Genomic DNA, 10,869 nt, shown 5'->3' with positions numbered 1-10,869 from the left:
ATGAAGAAATGGAAGAAAATAATCTGGCAAATAGTAACCAAAAGAGAGCTGTAATAGCCAGATTAATATAAGATAAAATATATTTTAAATAAAAAACAGTTTGGAGGGACAAAGATGGGTATTATATAGTGAAAACGGGGTTAATTCAGCAAGAAGACATAACAATTATAAATCCATATGCACCTAATAGCAAAGCTCCTCCAAAATATGAAGCAAATGCTGACAGAAGCCTTTAATACACCACTTTCAATAATATATAGAACATTTAGACACAATATCAGTAAGGAAATATAAGACTTGAATGATACTCTAAACCAACTAGACCTAAGAGACATATAGAACACTTCATCAAACAACAGAATACATATTCTTCTCAACTGTACATGGATTATTCTCCAATATAGATTAGATTATAAGTCACAAAACAAGTCTCACTAAATTCAAAAGCATTGGAACCATACAATGTATCTTCTCTGATCAAATGGAATGAAGATAGAAATGAATAACATTTTCTATAAATAGGAAATTCAAAAGTATGTGAAAACTAAACAATGTACTCTTAAACAACCAATGGGCTAAAGAGGAAATTATAAGGAAAATTAGGAAATATCTTGAAGTGAGTAAAAATGAAATTCAGCATACCAAAATTTATCAGATGCAGCAAAGGAATAGTAGATGGGGAAATTTATAACTGTAAATGCTTACATTAAAAAAGAATACAGACTCAAATCAGAGATCTAACCTCAAAACTGGAAGAGTTGAAAAAGAAAAGCAAACTAAATCTATAAGCAAGTAGAAGGGAGGAAATAACAATTGGAATAGAGATAAATGAGAGAGAACAACAACAACAATAACGAAACAATAGAGAGAATCAACAAAACCAAAAGTTGGTTCTTTGAAAAAATCAATAAAATTGACAAGCCTTCAGCAAGACTAAGCTAAGATAAGACACAAACAACAAAACCATAAATGAAAACAGAAACATTACTGACCCTAAAATCAAATAAAAATATATTATAAGAAGATACTATAAACAACTGTATGCCAATAAATTAGATAATCTAGATGAAATGAACAAATTCTTAGAAATACACAAACTACTTACCCTGACACCAAGAGAAACAAAGAATCTCAACAAACCAATTACTAGTAAAGAGATTGAATCAGTAATCCAAAACCTCCCAAAAGAAAAGCCCAAGATGAGATGGCTTCATAGGGGAATTTTAGCAAACACTGCGAGAAGAATTAACACCAATTCTGCTCAAACTCTTTCCAAAAATTGAAGAGGCAAGAACGCTCCCTCATTCACGTTATGGGCCAACATCATCTTTATATTAAAACCACATAAAGGTAGCACAAGAAAAGAAAATTACAGACCAGTATCTCTTATATGAATACAGATGTAATTCAAGCAAACTGAACCCAACAGCCCATTAAAAGAATTATACACCATGATCAAGTGGGATTTATCCCTATAATGCAAGGGTTGTTCAACACAAGATCATTAAATTAGGTAGTACCGCACATTACCACAATGAACAACGTAAAATGAACTTCTCAATTGGTACAGAAAAGGCATCTGACAAAATCCAGCACCACTTCTTGATAAAAGCCTCTTGGAAAACTAAGAATAGAAGAAAATTTTCTCCCAATGATAAAGGGCAAGTGTGAAATACCAACAGTTAAATTGTACTTAATGGCAAAAGACTGAAAGCTTTCTAAGATTAGGAACTAGAAGAGGATGCCACCATCACCACAGTCATTCACACTTTACTGGAAGTTCTTGCCAGAGCAATTAGACAAGAAAAAGAAATAAAAGGTAACCAAATTGAAAGGAAGAACTACAACTTTCCTACTTGTAGATGGCATGATCCTATATTTAGAAAATCCTGAGAAATCCACAACAAAACTCCTAGAGCTAATAAATGAATTTAGCTAAGTGGCAGGTTACAGGATAATACCCCCAAATCAGAAGTGTTTTTATACACAAGCAATGAACAATTGGAAGAAGAAATCAAGAAAAAGAATTTCATGTACAATAGCAAAAACATTAATCAAATATCCAGGAAAAAAATCTAACAAAGGACACAAAGAACTTGTGTGCAGAAAATTACAAAACATTGCTAAAATAAATCAAAGAAAATATAAATACATCAAAGGACAGCCCATGCTGTTGGATTAGAAAACTAAATGTGAAAATTTCAATTCTACCTGAAGTGATTTACAGATTTAACACCATCCCAATAAAAATTCCAACAACCTTCTCAACAGAAATAGAAAATCTAATCTCAAATTTTAAGGGTAAGTGGCCCTGAATAGCCAAAATCATCTTGTAAGAGTGAAGTTGGAAGACTCACACTTTCCAATCTTAAAACTTAAGAAGCCTCAGTAATCAAAACAGCATGATACTGGTACAAGAACAAGACATACACAACAATGGAATAGAACTGAGATTTCAGAAATCAACCTTCACATTTATGACTTTTGACAGGAGGCAAAGGCCACTGAATCAGGAAAGAACTGTTTCTTCAACAAATGATACTGGAAAAACCAGATAACCATTGCAAAATACAAAGAAGGAGGAGGGCCTCTACCTCACATCTTACATAAAAATAACTCAAAATGAATCAAATACCTAATTATAAGAGCCAGAACTATCACACTAGCAAACCCCTAGAAGAAACTGGAGGAAGGTGTCTTCACGACTTCATATTAGACAATGGTTTCTCAGACTTTACACCAAAAGTACAAGCAACAAAAGAAAAAAAATAGATAAATGGTACTTGACCAAAATTTAAAACTATTGCACTTCAAAGGACTTTATCATGAAAGTAAAATAACAACCTATACAATGGGAGAAACTTTGAAACCACAAACACAATACAGGTTTAATATTCAGAATATATAAATAAATTCTTCAACTTCACAACCATAGACAAACAACCCAACTTAAAAATGGGCAAAAGACTTGAATAGAAGATATCTCTAAAGAAGATATGCAAATGGCCTAAAGGCACATGAAAAGATGCTCAATGTCATTAGCCATAAATGAAACGCATATCACAACCTCAGTGAGACACCATTTCACACCTACCAGAATAGCTACTATTAGAAACATAAAATTACAAGTTTTGGAGAGAATGAAGAGAAACAGCAACACCTGCTCATTGCTGGTGGCAATGTAAAACCATGCAGCCACTGTGGAAGACAGTTTAAGTACAGAATTACTATTGATCTGGCAATCACACTACTGGGCAAATACTCAAAAGAACTGAAAGCAGGGCTTTGAACAGGTATTTCACACCGATCCACAGACACATTATTCACAACTGAGAAAAATCAGAAGCAACCCAAGTATCCATCAAATGATGAATGAACAAACAAAATGTGACAAATACGTACACTGGAATATTATCCAGACATAAAAAGGAATGAAGTTCTGATACATGCAACAACATGGATGAATCTTGAAGACATCACTTTGAGTGAAAAAAGCTAGACACAAAAGAACAAATATTGCATGCTCTCACTAATACGAAATACTTAGCACAAGCAAACTCACAGAGTCATAATTCAGAAATTACGTTACCAGAGGATGGAGTGGGAATAAGGAATGGAGAGTTAAGGCATAAAATGTACAGCTCTTACTTGAAACAATGGAAATATTTTGGTAATGGATGGTGGTGATATTAGCACAACATTGTGAGCATAATTAACAGCACTGAAATATATGTATGAATGTGGTTAAAAGGGGCAATATATGTTTTGACATATGGTAATAGAATAAAATTTTTTTTTTAAATCCATGGAATGGTACTACACAATGAACTCTAACTTAAACCATGGCCTATAGTTAACAATACAATTATAAAAATGTACACTAATCAGTTATAACAAATGTGCACATCAATATAAGCTTTAATAACGATTATATGGGAATCCTGTAATTTATGCACGATTGTTCTATAAACATTGAACTCCTCTAATTAAAAAAAGCTCACAAAATTAAAACAGAATAAAATAAAACTCTATGTACCTGTATATTTTGAATACAATTGGCTTAAATCATTTCATAATTCTCTTATTTTTTTTATTCCCTTTTCTTGCTAAAAATTTTTTGACATAAAATTGTTGCGAACATAAATCATCTCAATTATTTTATAATTAGATACTGGATTGAAGAGAAATGCCATGACAAATTTCACAACCTAAGGTGGCGTAACAGTAGCAGCTGTAGTAGTTGTAGTAACTGCCATATATTAAAAACCTGTGCAGTCTCCATAAATAATTTTTCATTTCCTCAACATCCCTGAAAGGTATAAATTACAGTATCCATTCCACAGAGGACGAAACTAGGTCTCAGGGACATAAAGTGGTTTGTACTCCATCATAAAGGTAGTGTATCTAAATTCACACCTGTGAGTATCTGATGCTTAATTCCATTTTCTTTCCACCAGATCATTTTATCTGCTATATTTAATGTATCATTAGACACTCATTGTGTTCGTTAGATTCAGTTGTCAACTTGGCCAGGTGAGCATACCTAGTTCTGTTGCTGCGGACACAAGCCAATGGTACGTGAACCTCATCTGTTGCTAATTACATCTGCAGTCAGGTAGGAGGTGTGTCTGTTGCAATGAGTGGCCTTTGACTTAATTGGCTGGTGCTTAAATGAGAGAGTACAATGTTGCACAGCCTAGCAGCTCAGCATTCCTCATCTCAGCACCAGCATCTCAGCCCAGGCCTTTGGAGATGCAGAAAGAAGTCACCCCAGGGAAAGTTGTTGGAACCCAGGGGCCTGGAGAGAAAACCAGCAGAGACCATCTTGTGTCTTCCACATAAGAAAGAACCTCAGTGGAAAGTTAGCTGCCTTTCCTCTGAAGAACCAACAAAATAAATCCCCTGTGGTATATACATACAATGGAATATTATGCAGCTTTAAGACAAGATAAACTTATGGAGCATGTAATAACATGGATGGACCTGGAAAATATTATGCTGAGTGAGTCCAGCCAAAAACTAAAGGACAAATACTGTATGATCCCACTGATGTGAACGGACATTCGAGAATAAACTTGAAATATGTCATTGGTAACAGAGTCCAGCAGGAGTTAGAAACAGGGTAAGACAATGGGTAATTGAAGCTGAAGGGATACAGACTGTGCAACAGGACTAGATACAAAAACTCGAAAATGGACAGCAGAATAATACCTAATTGTAAAGTAATCATGTTAAAACACTGAATGAAGCTGCATCTGAGCTATAGGGTTTTTTTTTTTTTTTTTTTTTACTAATATTACTACTTTTATTTCTTTTCTCTATATTAACATTTTATATCTTTTTCTGTTGTGTTGCTAGTTCCTCTAAACTGATGCAAATGTACTAAGAAACGATGATCATGCATCTATGTGATGATGTTAAGAATTACTGAGTGCATATGTAGAATGGTATGATTTCTAAATGTTGTGTTAATTTCTTTTTCTTTTTCTTTCTTTCCGTTAATAAAAAAAAAAAAAAGCTAATCCGGGGTGGGCCATGGTGACTCAGCAGGCAAAGACGCTTGCCTGCCATGCCAGAGGACCTGGGTTCAGTTCCCGGTGCCTGCCCATGTAAAAGCCAATCCGTTTCTGGTGTGTTGCATTCCGGCAGCTAGCAAACTAGAACACTCATAGACCTTGATATAGCACTGACATGCATGTATAACATATAGTTCAGTTATTTTACTCAATTATTAGAAATACTTATCAGAGAAACATTGCCCTTACAGTGAGAGGCAGCACAGCACAGGGCTAAGAGTGCAGACCCAAGGGCCAGATTACACCAGGTCCCGTCTTAATTCTACCACTTTCCAGTTGTGTGACCTTACACATTTTATCTGCCATCTCTGTGCTTTAATTTCCTCTTCTCTAAAACAAAGTCAGAAATCATCCTTACCCCATAATTATATTTGTTAAGCACTTAAAAGGTTGCCTGGATGACATTAAGCTCTGTTTAACCATATGTTCAACAAATGGGGAACAAATAGTGGGCCTAAGAACAACTGTGTTAATCTGATAATGAACCAATAAATTTTAATTTTATTCCAAATTCTGAAGAAAGAAATACATGTGAAATGTAGGACAAGACAGCTGTACTGTACCTGCTCTATTCCTCCAAGGTGACTATTAAGGTGAGAGATTGCTGTTACTCACAAGCTTGACCAATTAAACATTTTCTTTCAACATTTCCTGCAGAAATACTTGTAATTTCTGCTAATTTAGGATTATAATGCTATTCTTGGTGATTTTACCAAGAATGAAGCTGATGCCAGTGCACGTAGCAGGTTTGTGTATTTTGAGTACATTTTCAACCACCACATGCTGGAGGGAGACAACTCACTTGCTGTGTTAATTAGATAAATTGCTTTTTAACTTTTGCTATACCTCAGTTTTGACTCAGCAGTTTAGTTCATTTATGAAGGATATCAGGGTATTAAGTAGAAGGTAAATTAAGTTTTTAAAAAGTAAAGTTGCTTAAGTTCCCAATAGACAGATGCTTTAAAATACAGGTTGTTATATTATTATTATTAATATTTTTCATAAACTATTTACTCTTAAGCTACCTCACTGATAATAATTTGGGATCCGCAATCATTACCACAAATAACAAATCCACATCAACTAGTATTTAAAAGCCCCAGTACCACTTGAGGATGCATGAACTCTAGAGTTGGAAATCTTTGGGGTATCAGGGTAGGCTTTGGTCAAAAGTGAAAAATTAAGCATAGTTTTGTCCGAGAGATTCAGGCAGATGCTTCCTTGCAGACATGCGTTTTATTTTCACAGAGATTAGGTTATGTCATTCAGGACCTAACCATACATTAGTGTCAGAATACAGTGGAAGATGTTCATATCATGAATATATGGACAAAACTGTTAGTTAACTAGAAATAGCATCAGCCATTATCCATTCTCCACCAATGAAAGCCAATTTCTTCATTGGACTTGAATTGTTCATACAATCCCTCCTCTAACTTTCCCTTTCAGCCCCACCCACACTGTCTGGTATTCGTCCCACTCCAGAGTGGATGCTTTAAAACAAAACATCAAATTGTTGCTATACTAATATGAACTTAAAATCAACATTAATTCTTCTCAAATTCACATTATTTGCAGGTTTATTTTGTTTCATTTGCTTATGTTTCTACTTTACCATACTGTATAGATACATTAATTCTTCTTTTCTTATCATCTAGATAAAACACAGACTCAGAATTTGAAGAGACCCTAGAAATCTCCATAACGATGTCTCTGGTATTACTATCCATCTAGTCTTCAATATTTCCAACTTGGTGCAGATCTAGTATCTATCCACTCGGATAATATGCATTTATTAAGTGTCCTCTTAAACAAGACAGGACGCAGGACTACTGACATGGGCATATACTCTAGCAGAAGAATTTACAACACTATACAAAAATGACTCAAACAGTTGCCTTTTGGATAAATGATGTGCAGAAGTAATTCAAAACTTCTGTGAAAGTCAAAGTTACCTGACGTTGTTTGCAGTGACAAGGAAGGTTTACTTAATAGGAAGCAGAATTTTGGCTAACATGTCAGGGAAGAATAGAAGTGAAACAGGATGGGGCAAAGAGAGGCAAGGATAGACATGTTTTTGGCACAGGGAAGAAAATGAACTAATATTTGGGTTATTCTATGATTTGTCTAGTTGGATAAATACAATCTATGGGCAATGGAATCTTGGAATTGTAGTATAAAAAATGATGAAAATGATGTCATACCAGGTATCACCAAGAAAGTGATCAAAATAACGGGCCATAGTAATCAGTGCAGTACAGAGTGAAAGATGAAGACTGGAAAACTTCAGAAAGATGGAGGGACTAGAGGTACCTACGGATTTGGCAAACAGACATGATTGGAGAATTTAAAATAGCAAGCTTATATCAGAGAATGGATTGTTAGAAATACTGCTTCCAAATGTGGCACAGTTTAGTGTAACGATGAGATGGATGACAGAAAATTAAGTCATAGACTATGAGAGACTCAAGGATCTGAGAGGGAATGTGTTAGATAAGTCATATGGGTTGACACTGATATCACTTAGTATGATGGACAAGTTAAAGTGGAAAGTAAGAGAATGAACCATTAGTCACCGAGTTCACAGTGAATGGGCAGAATTGTCCAGTCTGGTAGTGAAAGGAGAAGTGAAAAGGAAAGGTAATATGGCTGGATGATAGAAGCCTCAGATAAGAAGAGTTTTTAATATGGTTATTATTTATTAGGCTTGACATTTGTTATCAAGAAAGACACAGATCCCTACTTACCTCTTGAACCTGAAGTACATGGGATATTTTAAGAATGAATAATTGTCACTCCAGAGGGCTGCAAGAGAAATGGGTGCTTTATGGGAAAGCTAGGATTCAGTTAAGACAAGGAGGGGAAGAGTTTGATGATATAGTAGAGTTGACTTTTTTATTAGTTTGTTTTGTTTACTTGTCTGTTTAATATTCTAAATTGGCAGTTTCAGACAGTATAGTAAAATCGTTTTGGAGAATGGAAGTCCGGGGCAGTTGGTTCAGCAGCAAGAAGCAGATGATATGGTTAACATTTTAGAAAAGGACAAAGGCCTGAGGTTAGGGTGGTATTCATTTTTGTGAAAGACAAAGAAGAGACAGGAGGCAAGGTGGACCAAGCTGCACAAGTGTCCTAGAGGACACTGGGAGCTGAAAACCAGAAGGGAAGTCCTGTGGTTATGGTTGGGAGCCAGATGTCCTAATTGGCTCAAAGGTAATGACAGCTGGGTCCTTTGGAAGGACAGCTGTCTGAAGAACATTAAATGAAACTGCAGCACTGAGTCGATGATATGCCTGGGTGGGGTCTAGATATTTTAGTGAAGATTGCTTGAAGTAATGTCTAACTTTCTTCATACTGAATATGTGTGCTGATATAAGGTAAAGTAGTAACAATCCCTAACACAGCCAGTCTAAAAGCAGCTTCCTCATTTAGTGAGGTTTGAGGCAGTGTGAAGATGCTACTATTGGGAACTTCGTTTTTTCCATTAGGCATGCATTGGATATTGTCTGTTGGTACTTGGATTTCTTTTTATTCCTTCTTTCCTCCTCTATATCACAGCAGCTACAAGCTTGGAAACTACACTTGGTTCCATCTCAAAAGGGATACAAATAAATCTTGGTTTCCACCAATGAGATGTACTTGCACAACACAGAAAAGAAATAAAAACTATCTCTGACACTGGCCTCAACAAAGCTGAGATTTTGCAATAACCTTCATAGTTTTCCTGACAAAACACTCACCTTAATGATACACGCAGAAATAACCACTATCCACAGTCTACTATAGTTCCTGATCCTGGATTCACTTGGAAATTTCTGATTCTTTGTAAGTCAGTGGTGAACCCAAGAGCTAGTGATTACCTTCTTAAACTTTTGCTCCTGTGGGTCTTCTAAAGGGGTTATTAGCACCTAGTTTCCCCTATTTGATCCCTTCCTACTTGAATTAGTACCTAGTGTGATTCCTGCATTTACCTGTTTGAACTCTGGCTGATGAGGCTTCCTAAAACTTCTATTGTTTACTCTTCTGCACTTTTTTTTTTTCATGGTTAGGCATCCGGAATTGAACCTGGGTCTCCGGTATGGCAGACGAGAACTCAGCCACTCTGCTACAATTGCCCGCCCTCTTCTGCTCATTAAGGATGATAAATACCATAGTCCCTGTTTCACATGACAGCTTTGAAGATAAAAATTACAGGCACTCCCATCGTAATCCTTGTCTTCCCCTAGATAAGCTCTTGTAACCATACCTTATATGGCACCACTCATGTTGTCAGCATCTCTATAAGGGCTAAGCCTACTTAAAATTAGGCCTAAGAGTCACCCCCAAGAGAACCTCTTTTGTTGCTCAGATGTGGCCTCTCTCTCTCAGCCAACATGACAAGCAAACTCATTGTCCTCCCCCTCTCTATGACCTCCAGGGGTGTGGACCTTCCTGGCAATGTGGGACAGAAATCCTAGAATGAGCTGGGACTCAGCATCAAGGGATTGAGAAAACCTTATCAACTGAAAGGGGGAAGAGAGAAATGAGACAAAATAAAGTGCCAATGGCTGAGAGATTCCAGAGTCAAGAGGTTTTCCTGGAGGTTATTCTTATGCATCAAATAGATATAACCTTTTTAGTTAAGACGTAACAGAGAGGCTGGAGGAGGTGCCTGAAAATGTAGAGCTGTGTTCCAGTAGCCATGTTTCTTGAAGATGATTGTATAATGATACAACTTTTACAGTGTGACTGTGTGACTGGGAAAACCTGTGTCTGATGCTTCTTTTATTTACTTTATGGACAGATGAGTAAAATGTGGATTAAAAATAAATAAATAATAGGGGGAACAAATGTTTAAATAAATGTAGTAGATTGAAATGCCAGTGATCAATGAAAGGGAGAGGTAAGGGGTATGGTACATATGAATTTTTTTCTGTTTTCTTCTTATTTCTTTTTCTGAATTGATGCAATTGTCCTAAGAAATGATCATGATGAAAAATATACAACTATGTGATGAAAAAAAGAAGACTGTTCATATTGTATGCTGATTGGTTTTATTAATAAAAACTGAAAAAAACACTGAACTTGTACATCATATTCAAGTATGGTATTGGGTGCAACCATATATTAACACAGGTAAAAATAGCTTCTCAAACAATATCAAGTAATGTTCTCAGATACTTTTCAGTTGTCTTGTGGTTAGTTGTGTCTTTTAATACTTTTCACTTGTAAAATTGTTCTTGTTTTTTACCTAAAATTTCATCATTAGATTTTGACCGTTGCTCTAAGCAACTTAGATTTTTGGAATTATGTTTCT

Source organism: Tamandua tetradactyla, chromosome 2 (genome assembly GCF_023851605.1).
Source record: "Tamandua tetradactyla isolate mTamTet1 chromosome 2, mTamTet1.pri, whole genome shotgun sequence".
In the NCBI taxonomy this organism is placed as follows: domain Eukaryota; kingdom Metazoa; phylum Chordata; class Mammalia; order Pilosa; family Myrmecophagidae; genus Tamandua; species Tamandua tetradactyla.
Note: the sequence above shows the minus strand (reverse complement) of the source record.